This window comes from Augochlora pura, chromosome 6, assembly GCF_028453695.1.
Source record: "Augochlora pura isolate Apur16 chromosome 6, APUR_v2.2.1, whole genome shotgun sequence".
Classification (NCBI taxonomy): Eukaryota; Metazoa; Arthropoda; class Insecta; order Hymenoptera; family Halictidae; genus Augochlora; species Augochlora pura.
This window is the reverse complement of record NC_135777.1, coordinates 12,860,594-12,882,096: the sequence shown is the minus strand read 5'-3', so window position 1 is coordinate 12,882,096 and position 21,503 is coordinate 12,860,594. Positions and strand designations below refer to the sequence as shown.

At 48.8% G+C, this 21,503-nt stretch overlaps 1 protein-coding gene and 1 long non-coding RNA gene across 6 annotated transcripts in view; one reads left to right on the top strand and one right to left on the bottom strand.

The window, feature by feature from the left end:
* LOC144471440 (uncharacterized) overlaps positions 1–21,503 on the bottom strand; it is a 243,515-nt gene that overhangs the window by 153,874 nt on the left and 68,138 nt on the right. The window contains exon 1 of one of the 3 annotated variants that reach the window (XR_013494286.1): positions 736–817. The exons of the other annotated variants lie outside the window; for them this stretch is intronic. This is a non-coding gene — a long non-coding RNA (uncharacterized LOC144471440). Of the gene's footprint in view, positions 1–735; positions 818–21,503 lie in introns of those variants that run through there. 3 annotated transcript variants of the gene reach the window in all.
* The window catches only part of LOC144471439 (uncharacterized), a 193,833-nt gene continuing 173,119 nt past the window's right edge, over positions 790–21,503 (top strand). The window contains exon 1 of one of the 3 annotated variants that reach the window (XR_013494278.1): positions 790–1,473. The gene's annotated coding sequence lies outside the window, so the exon portion shown is untranslated. The remainder of the gene's footprint in view (positions 1,474–21,503) is intronic. The other 2 variants (XR_013494280.1, XR_013494279.1) reach the window with 2 other exon arrangements.

Below are 21,503 nucleotides of genomic sequence, written 5' to 3'. Positions count from 1 at the left end.
AGTGACGAACGTAGATCAAGGGTAATCAGGAGAAAACTCTGAAAATCGTCTAAGATGATCAAACCGCTACCATTCAAATGCCGTCCCCTATCTTACGCATGGGCTTTATCGATATTGACCGGGGCAATTTGTTCAGGTCAAAACATACTTACAAGAGACGCAAACGTTCTCCGGCAGAGAACAGTTCCTAGAGCCACGAAAACGACTGGAACCTCCAACATTCAATTCCAAAGCTATCCTATGATCATGTTACGAGAAGACTGACTTCGTAAGGACGCAACTGTGCCAGAGGATGCTAAAATCGCCTAGCATGCACGAATTGGGGCACGAATAGCTCGCATCGAAAAGAACACGTGGAGTCGCGATGTCCGGCAGAATAAATCGCGGACAGATACGTCCCTGGGGCCCCGTGAGGTGAACGCGGGCTCGTTGCGAGAGGGGTACGTGTCGGTTGGACAGGGTTGCTGGGACAAGGAGGCGATCCGGTGGTGCAGTGTCGGTAGCGGTGTCGGTTACGATGACGGGGGCGGAGAGGGGCCGAGGATCGGCTCGGCTCGGCGAACGGCTCGACGCGGTGCGGAGCGGACGAAGCGGAGGAAGCGGAGGTAGCGGCGGAGGGGAAAGGCGCGGGTTCGGGACGTTCGAGGGAACGGCGTGCGGCAGCGGCAGCGGCAGCGGCAGCGGCGGCGGAGCGGGCGAAGGAGGGGCGGCGGTGGCAGGGGTGTAGCTACTTACCATACTCCCAGTATACCAAAGTCCCGCGGCCGACTCGCTCCGCGGCAGATAGCAGTCGCTAGCACACCACGCTTCTCGCCGCCGCTCGGGGAAACACGAGCGGAGAGTTTTCGGCCGTCTCGACCGCGGGAAAAGGGAGGAAATCCTGGCGAACGTGTCGCGGCACGCGTGCCCTCTCGGGGCAGGGAACAAGAGCGCGGCGCTCTCCTGTCCGTCGCGGCCGCGGCCGCGGCGCGTCGCGAGCGGATTCGGCGAGCGGGAGGGTCGCGGGAGGACGCGATGCGACGAGCGAGGAGACCGCGAGTGCCGGACCACGACCGTTGCCGCGACCACGGCAGCGACCTGCTGCGCCACCCCGGAGCACAGCGGAGAGGAGAGGACAGGAGAGGAGAGGAGAGGAGAGGAGAGGAGAGGAGCGACGAGACGCGGTTCCGCATTTCGTGCGGTTCCGGTCACGTCGGTCACGTGGTCGCCGATCTCTCCTGCCCCCTCCCCACCTCTGCCACCGATGGATCCCCTAGGTGAGCTTTCCCACCGGGAACGGGGGAGGGAGTGTCAACGGCAGGCCGACGGGTGGGGGCGGGATCGTGACGAGGAGAGGCGGGAAGAGTGAGACGGAAACAACGTGGAGTCAAGCGAACCACTGGCGAAAGAGGAACGAGGAAGGAAAAGAGGAGGCGGAGGCGGACGTATGACGACGAGGAGGATATCAAGGCTCGACGGTCACGACCACGTGGGGTAAGTGGACGGGAACGCGTTTTCGTAGATCTTTTTCTGTTGCGATGACGCCAGGTGGTGGTGGCGGTGCCGATCGCGCAACTTTCACGTGCCGATCCTAAAGTCGATCGTCGATCATTTGTGTAGTCGATCATAGTGTCACTAAATTGCTTTTCCGAAATATCTTTAACCGATACTTATTCAGAAAATGTTCCTTGATCGGAATGAATTTTGTGTCGCGTTGTATCGAACTAGACTTCTCACTAGCATTTACTCGATACAGGACAGTCAACAAAGTAGTCTACTCTAATTATCTTCAAATTTCCACTAGCAGTTTCCTCGACTAAAACTGTTTTGCATTTGCTAGATATTTTAGGGTTACAATATCACAGTCAACACGTTGACACATACATCGGGAAATCAAGCGCATAGCGTCGATATCTAATCAATCCGGCTCGAAATTGCCATCACGAGTCCGGCTACACATTGCAAGGAGTTAATTCAGTTTGTCACTGACATGTTTGTAATAATCAATGACAGCCGCTGTAAATAGAAGCGAGGAGGTGTTCCTCGGCGAACGATCAAGGCGTCCCATCGCAGTATAAATCCTCTTGGCAAGCAATGAAATCCGGCCGCGAAATAAGAGCCGAAAAGAGCGACGATTCCCTCGAATCGAGACGAGAGAAAACAAACGAGGGGCCATAGATTATGGGCGGGAGCGGGCAATATGCGAGCCAACGGAAGGCCGTTGCCGGGCCTCGAATCATCGGTTGGCAGCGTCTGCGGACGGGTCCTCGGGCGGACTTAAATCGTGCGGTTGGCACGCGGGCTAATTGGTCGTATCTCGCGTTAGCCGGCGTGCTTTATCGCGTCATCCGTAGCCGGCTGAAAAGAATTCGCGCTCACCCATTCCAACGGGCCGTTTAATGGCCGCTCGCGGCCTCCGCCGATTTTTCATCGAGCCTGCCACGTGGCGTCGTAACCACGTGCTCCATCTGCTTCTCCGTTCTACGCCTAAATACCTCTGGGAAACGCCGCCGTTAGACCCCGTCTCGGAAAATTAAGGTTCGTCTGGACAGGGGCGACGGCGCGGTTTTTAATTAACTGGAAAAACGCGGCGGTCGATCGGTCGGGTCGCACGTGCGCCGGCTGGAAATCGATTTTAACGCGAAACCAATCGACGACACCCAGGGCGAGAGAAGAGGATGGTGGGTATAACTTTATCCTCGCTTAATCGCCTTTTCGATAGGTACGAGCCGATCCCTTTGTTCAGACAATACCTCCACCCTGTCCTCGCTAATGTATGCAGCGTGCCGGCCCCTTCCTTCCACCCTCTGACCCTTCCGGCCCCCTCTGGCCACCTCAGCCTCACCCTACCGGTCCCTCGTTTCTCGCGCGATGACTCCGGGGCTCCTAGGACTCTGCCCGAAAGCCACCAAGAGAGAACGAAGGGAGAGACGCAGACCTTGTCTCTTACTCGTTCGGCTTTATTGAATTTTGGGACCGTTCCAGTTGGAACCGAGAGAGCCACCGAGAGAACGAGATAGAGTGCGAGAGAGACAGGATGGGAATGAGTCTGGGGGGACACGCCGCGGACTCGCGCGGAGAGGCGGCGGTCTGCAGCGGGAGGAGTGCTAGCCCGGAATTAATTCTCATCCTGGTGCATGGCTTTTTACGATATAACTGCGGTTTGTTAGTCGTTATTCACGACCCGAATTCAATTCCCCGGCAGCCCCCGGGCAGAAATGCCGCGCCGCTGTCTTCCTTTCTCGGGGGTGGACAGCGACACGCGTCGCGGGTCGAAACTTTGTTCACCAACGAGGGACCATCTTCTAAGCAAAATTATACTGCTACCACTATTAACTAACTGCTACTATTGTCTTGTCTGTAGGCTAGGATTTTGCAGGGAAATCTCAGGAGCTGGGCACTCCTAGGGAAATTAGTAGAGTTCAACTGAATCAGAGAACGATCGCAAGAATTCGATTTAAAACTTGAATTTCTAACATCCTCTTTCGATATCATCTTCTATCGGCTTCTGTTGAAGCTACGAGGAGATCAATCCGTTTTTCGATAGTATACTACTGGAGAATCGACCTAGATCAATGATTTCTATCTATTCGGTCAAGATTTCATACAAAAAAATGTTCAAGAGATCAGGTTAGATAAAATAACAAATGAACAGCAACATAAAAATTTGATGAACGCGTATTTGTCTCATCTTGGCCAAAATCGCGCAAGATCTAAACAAGGAAGCGTTCACGAATGAGCCAGATACGACGAAGTAATGACTGAACGACAATCTAGGAATTGACGAAGGGTTTAGCCGGAGGCGAAGTCACTGTGTCATCGAACAAAGAGAAAGCATCGCAAGTAATTGTGAACCGGCAACCTGTTCAATCCCCGCGAATTGAATGTCGAATGATTTATCCGACACAACTCGCGGCCTGCGTCTAGGATCGCATTATCTCTCCCGCGGGGAGATTAGGGCAGGCGTGGCCGTGTTACACAATGCCGCAAACTCGGCTGGAGAAACGGAGGGTGGTGTCGATCAGCTAAGGAGCCGGAAAGACGCGAGAAAGAAGGAGGGAAGATCGTAGAAAGAATGGAGACAGAGGAGGCCCGAGGACAGCCGGGTTGACAGGACACAATATTGCAATAACTTCAATTACGGCGACACGACAGATCGCCGTGGGGTGGGCCGATCCCCTCGACCCGCCGCGACCCTCTCCGGAGCCACTCGCTCGCTCGCTCGCTCGTTCCCGTTCCGTCCATTTGTATAGGAGAGTGACACAGACGTCGCGGTCGAATTGGCTGTCGGATCCGAAATGGGGCTACCTTTAAACAAGTGCTTCTTAATAAACCATTGACGCGCGAAACCACCCTCGAAAATTTGCCCCTTGGCGGTCTCGCTCGGCCGACATTTGCCACCCTCTGCCACCCTCCGTCACGCTCTTCCACCCCCTCTTTCCTGCGGCTCCTCGTCGCCAGGGGACGCCCAGTCTCCGTTACTTCGTTAAACTCGAAAAGCCAGCCGGTTCTTCCGTCGAGTGCGGCCGCGAACGTAACGAAGCGTTATTCCGTTTTTATTTTCGGCCGAAATTTTGGACAAGAGCCAAACGCGAATAAACTTCGCGCCTCGTTCGCCGCTGCGCCCCCATCCTCGAACCGGGCGAACAGTAAAATACGCTGGCCGTCAGACGATCCGCCATTAATACCGGAAGATTATTCGTCGCTGGATCGCTTTGTTCGGGCTTCTTCGTTTCTAACCCCCGGCAACCCTCGCCCGCTCCTTCGCCACCGCGCTCGAGCTGCTTCAACTTTAATAGATCACCGGGGGATGAAGAAATTCCCAGCTCATCGCGAATCTATGTCTACTCCGGAGGCTCCTCCATATTGATTACAGGAAAATACCATTTCGTTTTGGCCCGATGAAATGAATAATGCTCGCGCTTGTTACCGGACGATCTTTGTGCATTCATGGGAAATTCTACCCGACGAAATTCCGAAAAATTGTTACAGAGCTGAACATCGGTTTAATCATTTCCTGGGATACGAACCGTGGCCCGGTTCCATTGATTGGCCCGCGGAAACATTAATTCGCTGAAGTACCGCCGGACTGTGCGGAATAAAATTTCTTTCGGTTCTGTAAAATTGTGAAAATTGCTGCATCCTTATATAAGGCGTGGTGTAACGCTTTGGGACAGTTCTCATTGTATCGATCGGAAAGTAATTTCATTCTTTCGCCAGAAAATTACTCAATGTTTAGTGTAAATATTATAATCAATAACTGATAATATTTCTTTAAAAAACGACATTGTTTTAAAATACGAAATTATTTTTCGAACAATCCGACTACCAAAGCTTCCACTCAATGAATCACTAAAATTGTCGGTACTGTAAGAATAAGTAGATTCCGTTTCAATGCCTCAAATAAAAGGAGTCGTACAGAAATATTCCAAGTCGGAAGAAATGTCTCGGTTTTGTATTTAAAACAGCTTCGACTGCGCGGGTCTAATACCTGCAATACTGTTCTTCGAATTTAAAGGATATTCTTGGATTTCGAAAGCGAGCTTAAAACACTGCGGATAAAATGGCGGCGGAAATTTTGAAATTTGAAAGGCGAGGATGACTTATCGACCGTGCGACGCGTCGTCCGAAGCGTGGAAAAATCGTGCGGAGCCTTTTGCCCCGCGGGCTAAGGGTATTTTCTGTGGGGTGGGCACGCACCCCTCTACGCTCTCGCCCGTTCCACTCGAAATTTCGCTCGGCCAGCGCTTTTTTCAACATTTATTTGACAGCTGTCGTCCGCAGTGCGTGCGCGTTTACCTACGCGCTCGTCTCCCCTCGCGCTGAGACAAGGGTGGTTTTCTCAGACAAATATCGGCCGCCTTCGACTCCAAAGATTTACGGCACTGCTCCCGATAATTGCTTCGCGTCATTCGCGGCGAAGTCGCGTGACCCGCGGTTATTCTTTTCGCGGCAATCGGAAACGAAAATAGATCGGTATAAATCTTGCGCCGCAAAAAACGAGTCCTTCATTTTTCCATTTTTGCGTCCACGGAAAAGAGATTTATTTCTGTTTTGAGCCTTATGCGCAAAACGATCTAAGAAACTTCAAATACGAGTCAGTTAATTATTTTTTAAATGAAGTACCAGAAAGTGATATTTTTTTCAACCGTTTACTGTTCTTAACGCTTGCTTTATTCGATTTGATACGTTAGAATTTATATTACGCATTGTGATTGAAATACTGATCATTGAGTAGATAATTTTATGCAAAATTTATTAAGGATCGTATAGAAAAATAATTGTAACGATAATTTTCATAGTGTAGTGTAAATCTAAATGTCCATTTACAAAAACACAATTTTAACTTATCAATGGTGTTTTGAATGGGAGAGGCGAAGCGATAAGAATTTGATGAAAGCATATTATTCAGCCATTTGGATCTAAGTTCGTCAAAACTTTACGATTTTTTAAAAAATCTCATAAGAAATATCAAGCCTAAATCTAGTCAGACATATATTGTAAATGGCTAGCGTACGATCGAACACAAGTAGACCCGAATAAAGAAAAAGATGGTCTCGTTCGATAGCAAACGAAACAAAACGAATCTCGCGTGTAATTATTGAAAGAGCACGTGCCACAAAGTATTAAGAAACAATTATTTCCAGTAACCGTTTACAGCCCGAATCACGCCTTTCCTTCGAGGAAAAGCTCGGCGTCGCTTTCCCAGCATTCTCGACAATTTCGCAGATCGCGAGTCGAACGTTCCGCGCAGGCATGGCGCGGTTTGCCACGCTTGTAGCCCGCGGGATCGACGAGCTGCCACGATAAGGCCTCCCGAGGGTGGACTGGGTTTGATCGCGGAAGCGCGATTTGTCGCGAATTCTAGGCGTTCAACTGTCACGTAAAGCCCCGTCACGCGACCGCGGAAAGTATCAACGACATGCCCGGCTCCGGTTTAATTACCGCGCGGGGCGAAAGGGGTCCGCGGGGGTGCGTGCGCGTAATGCCTCGGCTCGTCGCGGGGCACGCGAAAAATAGCCGCGAAATAGCGCGGCGACACGACACTTTTCCACTTTGGTTATCCGTCGCATCGGAACCGCTGATATCTTAATTCCGCTTAGGGGACCGATTAGCCGGCCGCGGATGCCGGTTCACGCTCGGCGAGTTTCTCACGGCTGCGTGACCGGCGCTTCGATCCCTCCTCTGCCCTCCTCGCCGCCCTCCACGCCGCCCTCCTCTGTATTCCGACGGTGCAGTGGTATTTCTGCCAGTCGATTTTCCCCGGAAGTGAATCTCGTTGCCCGCGATCCGGCCGGCCGAAACTCGATTTCGGTGAAGGAGAAACCGGCGCGGCTCGCGGCCACGTCGGATTCCGAAGGCCGGCCGCTCTGCGACTTCTTTCCCGGGGAAAAAAGAGAAAACGACGCGGATACGAGAGCGGTGCTCGCGAGGAGAACGTGTGTGTTCGTTCGCCGTGCGTGTCGCAGCTCACGGCGCAAGGAACGCGGCGCGGCGCGGCGCGGAGCGGCGGCGTCCGAGAGCCTGAGAACTTCGTCAATTAGAGGGAACAATTAGTCGGCGTGGCCGCGATCGAACGCGACCGAGCCAGCTCGCACGGACGATAGGCAATAAGCAATAACGGCGCGGCGCGGCGCGGCAAGCCGAGCCGATCGGTCGCCGGACCTGTCGCCGCAGCGCCGATCGGCGAGCTTGATCGCGCGTCCCTTTCAGAGACGTTTCCCGTGTCCGTGTTGCGTCGTGTCGCCGCCAAGCGTTGCGCAACATTTTTTCGATCCTCTCGGCCGATCCGGCATAAATCCTGACGGTTGCACAAATAATAACTGGTCTGAAACGGTAACGATCTGCCGCGCCGATCTCTGACGAAACCGCCGCCGCGCTGCGTCGGCCTTCCGTAGCCGAGCCGAAGCGCGAGTGGTTCTAACATCCGCCGAGAGTACCTGGTTTTATCATTAGATGAAGTGTCAAATGTTTCTGATTGTCTGAGATTTATCGCGTGAGTCTGAGTGAGGTAAATTCGCACTGATAATTCTAATAATTACGAAGCAAAGAATCTGGATCTAGACATTCTTATTCATTCGGTAATTCCAGTGTTGATCCACGCGTTTTCTTAGCATTGTTTCCAATAGTGTTCAATGTGGAAATCTTTGTTTTTTGGTGTTGTGTTTGCAATCATTCTAAATCGATTTACACTGACAATAATCATCTTGATCATTTTCATAGAGTTGAAACAACTCGATTTAACGAAAGTAAACATCTCTGTAATATGTTTCTCGTCTCATTTAAGTACACAAGAAAAATCAAAGTTATCGAGTTCTCACAGTGAACTTGGACACGATGCAAAATATACAATACAACGAGACATTTTTCACATGTCCAGCAAGTTTCCTTACTTCTTTATCTTCTGGTTCCTGACTAAGGACAACTCGTTCACATAATCCTAATGCAAGAGGATAATTTGCTCTCGAAGTTATTTGAACTCTAAATCTATACTTTTCTTTTCCTGTGTACAATACGCATATTCGATATGATTTGTTGCATCTTGTGAGAAGGAAATTACGACCATTAACTCGTACAATATTTAGACTTTAAACAGTCAAGATGATTTAGAAACGTGGTATTGACATTTTTATCGCTGCCCCAAATTCGCGAGTCGAGTGCAAAGGGTTAAAGATTGCATTAGGTCGGACGATGAAAAGTAGGAGATGGTTGTGGCGTTAATTTTTGATCGGAGTCTGTCTTCGGACCTCCGTCTTGGTTCTCGGGCTTGACTCCCGGTAATAAGCTTTAGTTTCGCCGTTCGATTTGCAATTCAATCCGATGAGGTCGCGCGCGGCCGACGCGACAGGTAGAGTCGCGCAGTCTCAGCGATCCTCGGGGCCTCATCGAATCTTCAATTACCGAGGCAGCGATGTCTCCGATTTTTCTGACGCTTAGTGTCGGGCCGGACCGACGCGGTGGCGTTCCATAAAAATCGCGGGGAATGTCTCTCGGCGGAGCCTACTTTCCCGAGCGTCTCGCGTCTCGCGTTCCGCTCGGCCGTTCGGCGGCCGTTCCGTTCCCGTTCTCGTTCCCGCTCGGCTCGCGGAGGATTCCTTCGATCAGTCAGCGCCGGACACCGGACTGTCAGCCGAAGAAAAACCCGACTGCCAGGCTCGGTCTCGCGTACGTGAGTTACGTGACGCTCGATCGCCTGTCGATTTATCGCGATCGTACGACGCGTACACCCGACAACCGGATGCGAGATTCGTTCCTGCCGATCCGTGCGACGCGACGGACCCGCGACGTTACGTGATCCGACGTGACGTGACGCGACGTTGGTTCTGCTGCTTCTGCTTCTGCTTCTGCTTCTGCTACGGATTGGATACGGCTCGACGAGGCCAGACGAGGCCAGACGAAACCAGATGCGACGATCTCCTCCGCTTTTGTTGCCAGCGATCCCCTTTTCTTCCGTCGTTCGCCGCTCCGCGATCGGCCACCGATAACCCCGCACGCGAAATTCTAATCGTTTTTCCAGAGAGCTCTTCAACCTAGCGAAAATGCCGAGGTTTCTTCGTTCCGCGTCCTCCACAATGTTCCTGCTTAACCTACGAGCACCGAACGTCTGCTACGATTGCACGGGCGACAACGCTCGGCCGTGTTTAGGCAGTTCTTTATATTCAAACCCATATTTTGAAGGAATTTTGTCTGAAATCGATGATATTCCTAGTTAATCACATCGAACAACATTTCATTAAATCAATGATTAAAAGTATGGCAGTTAAGTGGTCCAGACAGCATGATTAACAGATTTGCATGGTCCAACGGTTAACACTTCTAGATACGTTATTAATTGTCTATAGACTCTTATGAAACACATAAAAACTTAAATTTATTGTCAAAAGCTATTATAAATATTCCAATATCAATATTTATACTCTGGGTTCAAGTGGACCCGAGTATAAATTTGTGGAAGTATCTTCTGCCGGCAATTTATTCAATCCTTTACGAAACAATGCCTCTAAAGGCAAGTATAAAATACATCTTGTTTGCTTCCAAATTCTTATGCATTCATAAGTCATTGGATCAATCCTCAGTTACAACGCTAACGCAATGGTTTTAGCCACTTATATTTGTCATTAATTATCTAATTTACCTACCTACACCAATTCAATGCCTAACGCAATGCACCTATGCATATCGATTCGTATGCTGTCTAAAAATGTGCGAGCTCCGCTCAGAAACCAATAAAACAGCGAACGCGAGTTCAACGGAGAAAACTGCCTTACCAAGTAAATAAAAAGCCGGATTAAAATATGTTGTTTTATGACGAAGTGGAAAAGCTCTTTAGACGGCCGGCACGGATGCTAATTAAACTATCGTGGCGGGACATTTGCTGTAATCGTTGTAGCGCATCGGGACGTAAAGTTTGCACTTTCGTTTGGTCTGGGGTCGGGTCTAAATTAGGTCTGGATCGCGTGTCGCAGTCTGGATGGTCTTGTCCGCTACCATTACATTGTAGCCGGGGTCTGGTTCCCGTGTTTCGCGGGCTGGCGATAAAGACGGCACCGTTTTGCAGCGGCGGTGTCCTGGCTCGGGGCAGTGGCAGGAAGCTCCGAAACACGATCGTCCGGGGCTGGTATCGCAAAAAGGAGAGGCACGCCTGCAATTTTCGGGACGGTCGCGAAATAATGATGATCTTTATCCCTAATGAAATTAGTGCTGCTCCTCCGTGGACCGCAGGAATAGACGTCGTACCGTGAAATTACTGTAATAGGCCGGCGAGACCCGTAGATCTCTCCGGACTCGTTCTACACGAACCCCGAAACACCAGCCACCAAGGTGGAGCCCAGGAGAACGAGAAGAGAGGCGAGAGGAGAGGGGCGGGGCGGGGAAGAAGAGCGCGCGTCGTTTCTCGTATATTTTTGCGTTGATCTCGCGGCGCTGCGTCGGCCGGATCGGCCCGGATCGGCCCGGCCCGGCCCGATCATCCTCCGCAACTAACGCGGAACGATCCCCTGGCCTATTTAAGGAGAACGCCTAAATATAGTTCGGTTTTTTCCAGCAGAATGTGAAATTACGGTCGTAAAGAAGCGGGGGCAAATTAGACGGGGGGATCCAACCCCTCCGGGCGTCTTCCGATCCTCCACGAAACTCCCGTGCCGCTCGAGTTGCGAGGTAGCACCGCCCCGAACCCTCAAACACTCGATCCTGTAACGTACCGAACTCTGCCGAGTGCTGTGTCTATGCACTCGATCGAAATTCGCAGAGATTGCTCCGTGGGGCACCGCTCCGGCGCCACCGGAATCGAGAGCCGCGAGACCTCGTCCACTTCGAACGCTCTACGCGCCTGGAAACGAGCTAGATAGTTTTCTAGTTGAACGCGCAAAGCGCTCCTTCTTTCTTTCGCGCCACTTGCTCTCGATCGTTGAAGGACAAAGCACGTGCTCTCGAAAGAAAGAGAAGATGCAATCTGAACGTTGCAATCCTATTCTAACGAGAAGAGCAAAGTCCATAAAGTAAAGGAACACCGCGGTGCTTCAGAGTTAGTTTGAAATGAACGTGATCACTGGAAGCAACAAAGCCATGCCAATGAGAGCTCAGCTGACTGATAGCTAACCAATGAAAATTCCTACTTAAGTTCGAATCCTATTTTAATAAAGGCAAATTGAAGAATCGTTGTGTTCTTCTTGTGCAAACTTTAGAATCTGGCCTGTATAGAGCACCGTAGGCCATGCTTACTTAAAGACAACCGTATATTCTCTACAGCGAAAAATCAAGACAAGCCTCCTTTTTATCGTTCTTTTCGAAGCATCGCTCCTAGATCCGACCTAGAAAGTTGGTTGCGTTTCTAGATCGTCGAGTATCGATCCCTCAACCAACAAGATTTCCGTTTGCACCTGCCCGAGCAGCCTGTCGAACCCCATTACCCGGGGAACCGATTTGCGGGGCTCGTCGACGTCCCGTGGCCCCGCGACGACACCATCGGGACCCGCAGCAGCCCCCCGAGCTCGTTCTGACGGAAACAATTGCTGCCGCGGGGCATCATTTACATCATAAGCAATCATAATGATCGAATTTTCGGCGAACGACGATGATCCAACGAGTGGAACGAGGGGAGCCAATTCAGAAGTGGGTACCCACTTACCCAGCCGTACGAACGAACGAACGAACGAACTGAACTGAACTGTGTGTGCTCGCGAGAGGAAGAGGGTCTCCTGACCCTCCTCCACCTCTTACAACCCCCATAGCTTCGGGCTACCTGTGCCCGTTTACTCGAGCCGCCAAAAACCCCCCCGGTTTCTCCAACCAGGCACAATCGCTTCCAATAAAAATCGCTTCCACTCTTTCTGCTAGCACTAGACTATAGGAAGACGAGTGAAACATTAAGTATACTGTCTATAATTTTTGCCCAGGGCAGAACCGAATGATTGAAAAGGTCCGCAAAGGTTTTAGGCTACATTCGGCTACAACTAAATTGTGGATAAGCATTTATGCTAAGATTGGCTGCGTGTCGTTTAACACTAACTCTATAGAGCTCTGAAAGTGACCAACGTGTTCTTAAATAAATCATTCAAGACCAGCATGTCGGCATTAAACAAATTACTGTAATTAAGTATAATTATATAATAACATACTTTAATCGAGAATATTAGAGTATATTTTACGAATATACTCGTAACGAAGAAGTGGCAATATTCTCTATTATGACAAGTATAGTTATCAAAAACAACTAACTGGTCAAGACACGAAAAAGATATGACTATTTCATGTGACTCGAAACCATGATTCATTAATGAGAATCCAAATGAGACCAAGCATCGACAATCATGTGCTTAGGATTATCCGATTTCTGAGGGTTCATAATAGAGATACATAGTAGCTCCCATAGGCTGTTATCGCCGGCGCAAGGAGGAGCCCAAGGACCGTTCGTGCAGGTAAAAATTCCAGGGCCGTTTTAATTCCCGAATTTCCGGCGAGAGAAGGCGCTTCAGGGTTGCGTCCCCGCTGTTTTCCATTCGCGTTTTACCAAAGACGGCAACAGCTCTGTTTTGGGCTTCGGCTTGACGCTCTCTCTCCGTACATACTACGGAGTGCCGGACCTATCAGTATGCGGGCCACGAAACGTGGTCTGAGCCTCTGTCCCCGCGTCCCTCCGCCGTTTTCGTTCCTCGTCCCTCTCAGCCGGGCTCCTCTCCTCTCTCGAGCGTGTGCCCTTCTCTCCCACGTATCTTCTCTTTCTCTCACGCGGTCGACTCTCGCCCCTCGCGACTCGTCCTCCTCGTTCCTCCTCGTTCCGCGTGCGTCTTCTGCTCTCTCGTTTCGCCCGCTGCTCGCTCGTGTCCGTCGCGGAACGTAGGCTGTTTCCGAGAGAGAGAGTGTTTCCACCGTAATACCGAAACAGTATTGATTGCAGCCCGCCTAGCTTAGCTCCGCCACCTACTGCGATACAACCGCCTAAACTCGCCTATTTTCGCCGATCGACGAGCGTCCGCTGCGCTATCAGCTGTCCTGGAGACCGGAACGTGTCCATTCAACTCTTTCGACAGCTTCGATTCTTGTCCCGCGTCGGCATGTTTCTCGTTTTGACTATCCTTGCGCGGGATTCAGTTTGTCTGGTTTACTGTCAACTTTGAACTCTTAACACTTTTCCGACCCTATTAACCCCTTGCATTATAATAACGAGCCAGACTCGAGACAAAGATTTCATGCAACATCTGCCAAATATGAATTTTGTCCATTTCCTGTAAATCGAAATTAAATTGAATTGAAACAGAAATTATCTGACCCTATTAAGGAAAATATTAAGGACAAGTAAGTGCTAATCGACACATCGTTAAAGGAGTCATAGTGCTTGGGGTTAATCGGCTTTTTACCCCACACGACAACCTGTGAATCGTTTGTCATGGTAACTAACAGTTTAATATCTATTACTAACTTGGACAGTCAGTCTTTTGGTATATGTACTTCGAATGATCAAAGTTTAGTTAGGATTCGAGATTTTATACTTTCCCCTTGCTTTGCTTCTACGTCCTATTACGATTTGAGACACGCCTGTTTAGATTTTCGGATCTTTTTAAAGTCTAATGGACGCGCACCTTTCGTACACTCACAATACAAACTCATCTTCAGACACTTGAAACCTATTTGCAATGCTTATATACAATACCTGGACAAGTGTTCATCGACACGGTTGGATCCAATTTTATCGATTTACAAATGTATTTATGCTTCTTTACAGTTCCTCTGAAATGTAAATAAGTAATTCCGCGTTAAGTATGTGTTGCACGTACTTTTTTATGTTAAAAGGTTATGATAAAATGGATTTGGATCAGTTCCTTCTGACCAATGTATATTAAATTCTCCCCAATTATCTTTCAACTTATAAATGAAAACGGATAATTTGGAATGAGAAATTTATTCAAGTCTCCCGGCTTGTTTTTATAATTGCTGATTATTAACAACAATAAAAAACGAGACACAAGATTCAAGCGTTTCTTCTCTCCTCAAATTGTCCATTTTTGTTTACAGGGTAAAGAACAATTGGGGAGACTCAACTGTACTCATATTCAAATCGAGAAAATGAATTAACGATTTTACTAATTAACGATGTAACGTTGGTGACGGTATAATAATACGTAAAAGCAACAATGAATTAAATAATAAAAAGCATCAATGAATTAAATAATAAAAAGCATCAACAGGTTAAATAATAAAAACTATCTTAAATACTAATTGGACACGTGATTATTGTTTGCCTGGCGTTGATTTGGTCGTATCTTCATATTTCATTGGCGAATCAGGATTTTTTCTACGAGAGCGAGAGTTGTCATAGAAAGTCTCCAGATCGAACACGATGAAAGTCGTGAGGAGGCTGCAAGGGTTGAAAGCCAAAGAAGCAGGATCGAATAAAACATACAGAAGGAAAACGAGGATCGTCTATCGGGTCGGTGATCGGCTTTCGGATCGGCTCGGCGATTGAAACCGGTGCTCGATCAGCCGTTGACGGGTCAGCCGGGAATCGTCGTCGTCGTCGCGGTCCGAAATTGGCTGGAGGACCGTACTAAAGGGTAGTAACGACGTAACAATGACCCGGGTAGCTAGGGTGGACCGTCGGAGCCGCCGGTGACTCGGAGGACGGTGGGAACGGCAATTCCATCTCGGTGAGATGGGGTTGCCCTATCCTGGCTTGCCAGATAATTAGGCCCGGTAATCGAGAGACGCTCGCAGTCCCGAAGTATTACCGGTCTCGACGATTTAATATAGACTGACGGGTCTTCCGTGTATCCCTCGGTGTCGTGATCTCGTCGTTCGTATCCTCGTTGACCTGGCCGTTCGACCGATTACCGCGGCCCATCTTGCAAATCCACCCCCGAACAGATCTACGGGATCTACTCCAGGACTCTTTCGTCGACGTTCCGATTACGGTTTCCGGGAAGAACGCAAAGTTTCCTCGATATTTGGCGAGCACGATTTTCCACGGATTCCCATGAAAACAAGGAACCCCGAGTTCAGAAGGTCCCGGCGGGTGACCGGGGTGTTTCTGGGTTCGGCGACATAATGAGGCGGATCGATTGCCCCGGCATTTCCATCACAATGCTGGACACCCCCTGCGCGGCGCGCTATTGATACAGGAATTTCGGAAGAAACGGGGAAAAAGCCAGGGAGCCAGAGGACCTCGGTGTCTCTGGCGCAAGAGAGAGTCTCGACAAAAGCGGAGAGAAAGAGAAAGGGAGAAAGACAACTGGAGAGAGGGGGAAGAGGGTGGGAGACCGGCACCAGCGGGCTTATTAGTCAGCAATGTGATCTATTTGCCCTGTACTCGCATAAAGAACCTACGTTATTGTGCCACTATGTTACGAAGAAGGGCGTTATTGCCCAATAGGGACCTCCAGTTAGGTCGTACACCACGAACCGGCGGCGACGCGCCGCGTTACGCCGCACGGTTATGGATATCGCTCTCGTTCCTTTGCCTTCTGGCTCCTCTTTCTCCTCTTGGAACGCCGACGGGTCCCCTGCCGGCCTCCGCTAATACGCCGGTAATTTTTTCCCCATTCCGGATATCGCTTTATTATTTCCTGCCACCGTGCCGCGTTACCATTCCCGGCGAATTCCGCGCTCGTGGGAAGGGAACCTCATGAAGTTGCACGGCAGAAGGGAGAACGTGCGACCCAGCGACACTTTCCACGCGGAATCGCGAAAATTCCTACCATTAGCACGTTTTTCGGAAACGGTGCGCGATCATTTATTTGTGTAGACGACGGTGAAACATTTGATGTCTCGATAGACGAAAATTGATGAATTGTGACATGGCAGTTCGATAATTTCATTAAGATTATTATTTGGAAGACTATTTTTAAGTTTCTCTGTGATATAATACAGGCATTGGGAATTCTATTAGCAAGGTTTCAGGTAGACAGAAGCGATAATATTGGAATTAATCTTTCAAGAAGTTTCATGAATAATCGTCTCTGATATCTAATTACGCCAAAGACTTTCCGACTGTCAGACTTCATTATCCATGTATTTATAGATCTTAGAAGTCAATAGTCTTTGCAGTAGAAATAACAAAAGTCCTGTCTATCGGACTTTTATTGTACCAAGTATTCTTTGTTTAGTATTGTATATGTATTTTATACATGAATATTGTACATGTATTCTGATAATAACAGAATGAGAATAATTATTGTACTATATTAAATTTTGATTGCCTTACGCACATCTTTCAACAAACTGACTTAAGAGTATTTAAGACAATTTATTCTCGGTATGAACACTTCAAAATGCTATGATTAATTTGTATACTCCTTCTACTTAGTGTTAATTAAAAGGCTATACCCCGTAAAGAAATTCATTACTATTATTACAATTGCTATTACCAAACAAATTGTTTCGACTTCGTCGAATTTCTTAGGGTCTCCATCCACTTCTCAATTTCCTCATCTGAACATTGAGGAATTTTTTTTCGATTTAATGAACACGGCATGAAGAGGGCAGGTGTAAAAGAAGGTGTCGCAGGGTTCGTGTCGATTTTGAAAGCGAAACCAACGTAGAACCGGAGAAAGCCTCGAGACCTAGGCGCGTTTCGTCGGCCGTCGAGGACGCGTCGAGGCCTCGCTGGGCCATCGATGGGACTCGACCAGCAGTTTTTCGTGCGTCGAATTTTAAACGTGTCGCCCGATGGAACAAAAGTGACGGTATCGACGCGACGGCCACCTTACGCACCCGACGGACCTTCTTCCCGTACTTGCCGAGGAAGGTGTACGAGTACGTGTGTACACGCGCGCGCGTTCCTCTACCTATCTGAAATCTACGCCGTCTGGCCTCTCGGGAGCGAAGCGTGCAGAGGAAGAGGGTCTGCCACATCTGGTAGAGAGACCGTCATTCCTAACATACACGGTGTCTCGAAACGATCGCCTCCGAGCTCTCTTGGCTTCCATTAGCTGCCATTGCTTCGCTTTCTTCGGCTTCAACGGGCTAGAGATGGCTGTCGGATAGATTCACAGTCGACGTCGTTGCCTGAATCTTTCTGTTCCACGATCCGATTCGTTGATGTTAACGTTTCATTGGTCCTCGATGTACGGGCCTTCGAGACAGTATTATTCTATTGTTCGTACAATCGATGGCCGCTTAGACATTCCGAAGTTTTGCTATACCCGACCATTTTTCATTCAACTTATGTTACTTCCAACGTAGAGAACTTTTACTTTGATAAAGAACCGATAAACGAGATCTCGAACAGCATTCTCGAACATCGCCAATTATAGCTAAAATATTCGACATAAGCAAAGCGAGAAGCCAGTGGTCGTTATTAATTGTTCATAGCGTCGCTAAGACTGTCACGACCGGCCAAAGTTATTTCGCTGCGCGCACCGGGAGTCTCCTCTCCGCCTCCCATACATTGTCTCCGCCAAGAAAAAAGATTGTCAGTTAAAAACTTGTCGTAGATGCGAGAGGGCTTTATAATTGCCACGTAACGAGGCTCGCCGAAGATTAAATAACAGCGATCGGCCGGAGCCTGCTGCGCCATCGGACAACACCTCGCGGTCGCGACTCTCGAAAAAACGCATCGACCGGCTCTAAGGACTTCATAATTCGCGACCGATCGGTAACGAGCTCGGTATCGCGCCGAGCATTCCGCTCGAGCTTTTGCGCCTGCTATGTTTTGCGCAACGCCGATCGAACAATGTTCAGATTTCCAGAGTTGGCTCGTGGAAGAACGTAGAATCGATCGTGAGACGCGACCGACGTAGATCCGATCGATGCGCTGGAACGCGATCTACTGTCTTTCCTCGATCGTCTCATTCTACTTAAACCTCCCGTCGATCGTTCGCCAAGCCGGAGTAGATAAACCAATGAAACGTATTATCGGATTGAGAGCACACGACGCGCGGCACATTTGCACGTTTCTGTTCTGTGCGTGATCAGAAGTTCTTCAACTACGAGTATTCAGTACATCGAAAAAGATTTCTATCTCTTCGCTGATATATGGAAGAATTCTTGATAATGCAGGACTGTGTTCAACAACCTATTAGAGTAATTCTCTGCAAATAGTCAGATACCATTTGAAGATAATTGTTACGATGCAATGAAGAAAGTACTTGCCACGTTACGAGTAAGAAAACACTTGTTATATCAGATATAGGAAAGTACTTGTTACGATAACAGTTATGAAGTACTTGTGGCATTCTTTTTGACCAACGTGACTGCATATTTAGGCACTTTTTAAGGATAATTGTTACAATGGCAATTAAGACAGCACGATGGGCGACGTTTTATCGATAATCGTTACGATAACAATTAAGGAAGTACTAGTTACGTATTACTCAACCGCTCCGACTGAACAGTTAGGTACTTTCTGGCGATAATTGTTACAATAAGAACTATAAAGTATCTGTTATGTACTTTCGAACCAGACTGACTACAAAAATCGGCTGAAATGGTCACCGACGTTGATCACGAGTGATTGCAATAGACACCCAGCGCAGCCGACAGCGCAGCGCAGATCCTTCTTCCGGAAGACCACAATTTCCAGCGTGCACGACCAGTTTGAGCTTGTTTTTCGATTAGCCGGGACGTTTCAGGGACAGCCGGACCGTGATCGTCGCTGATAGAGTGACGATACGGCTTCCATTCTCGACAGCGTGCTGTATGGCATTGTCGGTTTTGGTCGGTCGGCGGGCATTGTTTAGCATCCCGCGGATTCATCGGCGTCTGACTCACGCGATCGGCTTCCGTCCGATCGGATCGGAACCGTCACCGTCACCGTCGCCTCTGGTTTTGGCGACGTGTAGAATCGCGTCATCCGATGGACGAGCCAAACTTCGAGCGTTTCCTTCGCTTTCGCAACACGGGGTTCCCGGAACTAAGAGTATTAACAAACGCATTGTCTGGCTAGCGGTGAAGATCGTTCCCTTAGCTTGGCCGTTTCTCGGGTGCAGTTCACGAAAAGATGCAGCCAGCAGATTCCTGCTCGTCGCTCGCGGATGAGGGAAGAATTCTGGAAATCTCGGGACGGTTTTCGGGAACGGGAGACAGGGTATGTCTGGAAAAAGAGAAACGCGAAAGAGAAGCGTCAGATTTTGGACGAGCGTGTGCCTATCGATCGTAGAGGACCTTGATGCGCCGTATCGTTCCGTGCGGCGCGGCGTCCGTACGGTCGGTCGGTCGGTCGGTCTCATGCTGGAAGCTTTGTCACTCGAAGCACGTACTCGGGGCAAGGACCGACGCCGCAAGCTCTCCTCTCCTCTCCCTCTCTCTCTCTCTCTCTCTCTCTCTCTCTCTCGCTTTCTCTCGCTTTCTGTCCTCTCCTCCCCCGGCATGAGGCTCTCTTTCTTCCTCGCTCTTATCGCCCTACCTTTCTAACAACGCGCCATTGTGTTCCGCCACGCTGGAACCCTGTATATTCCTTCACGCTATGGATTTTCCGAAAGCGTTTCGCTGCTTCGCGGGCACGCCGCGCCGCCTCGCCCTTTTTCCTCGGCATCCACCAGCCATTCGACGCTCGGCCGGGAGAATCGTGCGGAAAATGTCATCGGGAGCGCTGAAAGCCGTCACCCTGGGCCCCCGGAACGTCTCCGCCGACGAGGAAAAGAAATAGACCGATGGAAACGGTTACCTACCGACCGATGTGCTCCTTGTTACGCGTCGTCGAGCTACGACGCGGTTATTCCATTAACACGCTCGCCGCCTCGGTCGCATCTGGCTGACACAATTTTTATCCACGTTTAAACATTGCTTGCAGAGCACAAATTGTTCGTTCGCACAGCATTGCAAGCGGGAGAGGACCTCTTATTTTAGTTCTTGTCTGCGTTAAAACGTTACGGCAGAACTCCATTTCTATATGAACTCTGCAGGAGACAATCAGTTCGTATCAGAGGAATCGGCTGATTATTACCACTACTTATAACTTTTCGTTCAAATAGCCGGAGTTTGGGCAAATGGATTTTACGCTGTTTTTTTTTATTAATTTATAAAATTAACAGTAACTTATTTTTTCTATTTTATAACGTCTATCATTGTGATATTTATTACAAGTAATTGTATCTATAACTTAAATGAATCTTTACAATTTGACTAATCGTAAATAGAAAAGTTCGTGAACCGTCGGAGAGACTGGTTCCGTAAACCTAGTTTAACCAAACTCTTCATTTATTTCTCAAATGATAACAATTGAAGTTCGTAGTTCAGTTACTTAGTTCAACTGTACTTACAATATAAAAGTAGTTCTTTCTAGTGAAAGTTCTTAGTACAAGTTTATAGTGAAACAGAGATTATCCTTCCAACGCTTGTGTCAAGCGGCGGCACCAAACGATGCGGATGTTTAGTGAACATTAGAAAATCGTGACACGCGATAGTCCCCTAATGATTGGCTCGTTCAAAAAGCTCGTTTCGCTTCTTAATTAAATCGAAGACTAACAGAAACCAAGCGCGAATAATGTTTGCCGGAGTTGCATTTCACTACGCAATAGAGTGTTACCTGCACAACCGTGCGTTAACTGATCAATGCAGCGCCCAGCTTATGTAATTAATTAGGTCTTGGAATTCTAACACCATATTACATAATACCTATTTTAGATGCACCGTGTTGCGATTAAGACAATTAATAATATGAAATAAAGTCGAGATGAGAACTCAATAGATAATCGAACGCAGCTACATCTATCGCCAGGAAGGCGCAATAAAGAAGAAGAATGCATTATAAATCGAGATTTATGAAATGACCGAGCAATAAGAAAATCAAAGGAAGTTGTTGCCTAGTTGAAAGTCGAAGCGCATCGACCATCTCCGTAGTGGAAAGTGGAATTCTAAAATTCGCGAATCACGGTGGACGCCATCGATACTTCAGGTGCTATCTTCCCGGAGCGATCAGGTTCGACGGGGCCCGATATTTTGGTGTCTCCTCCGGCAAGAACTTGTGCAAGATCGACCGGCGGATCTTGCGTCGCGCAGGAGTACACAGTGACAGATTAAGGGGTCGAAGCGAGTCGTCGGTGCGCGCGCGCGCGCGCGCGTGCACGTACGTAGGTGTCGGCAGATCGGTA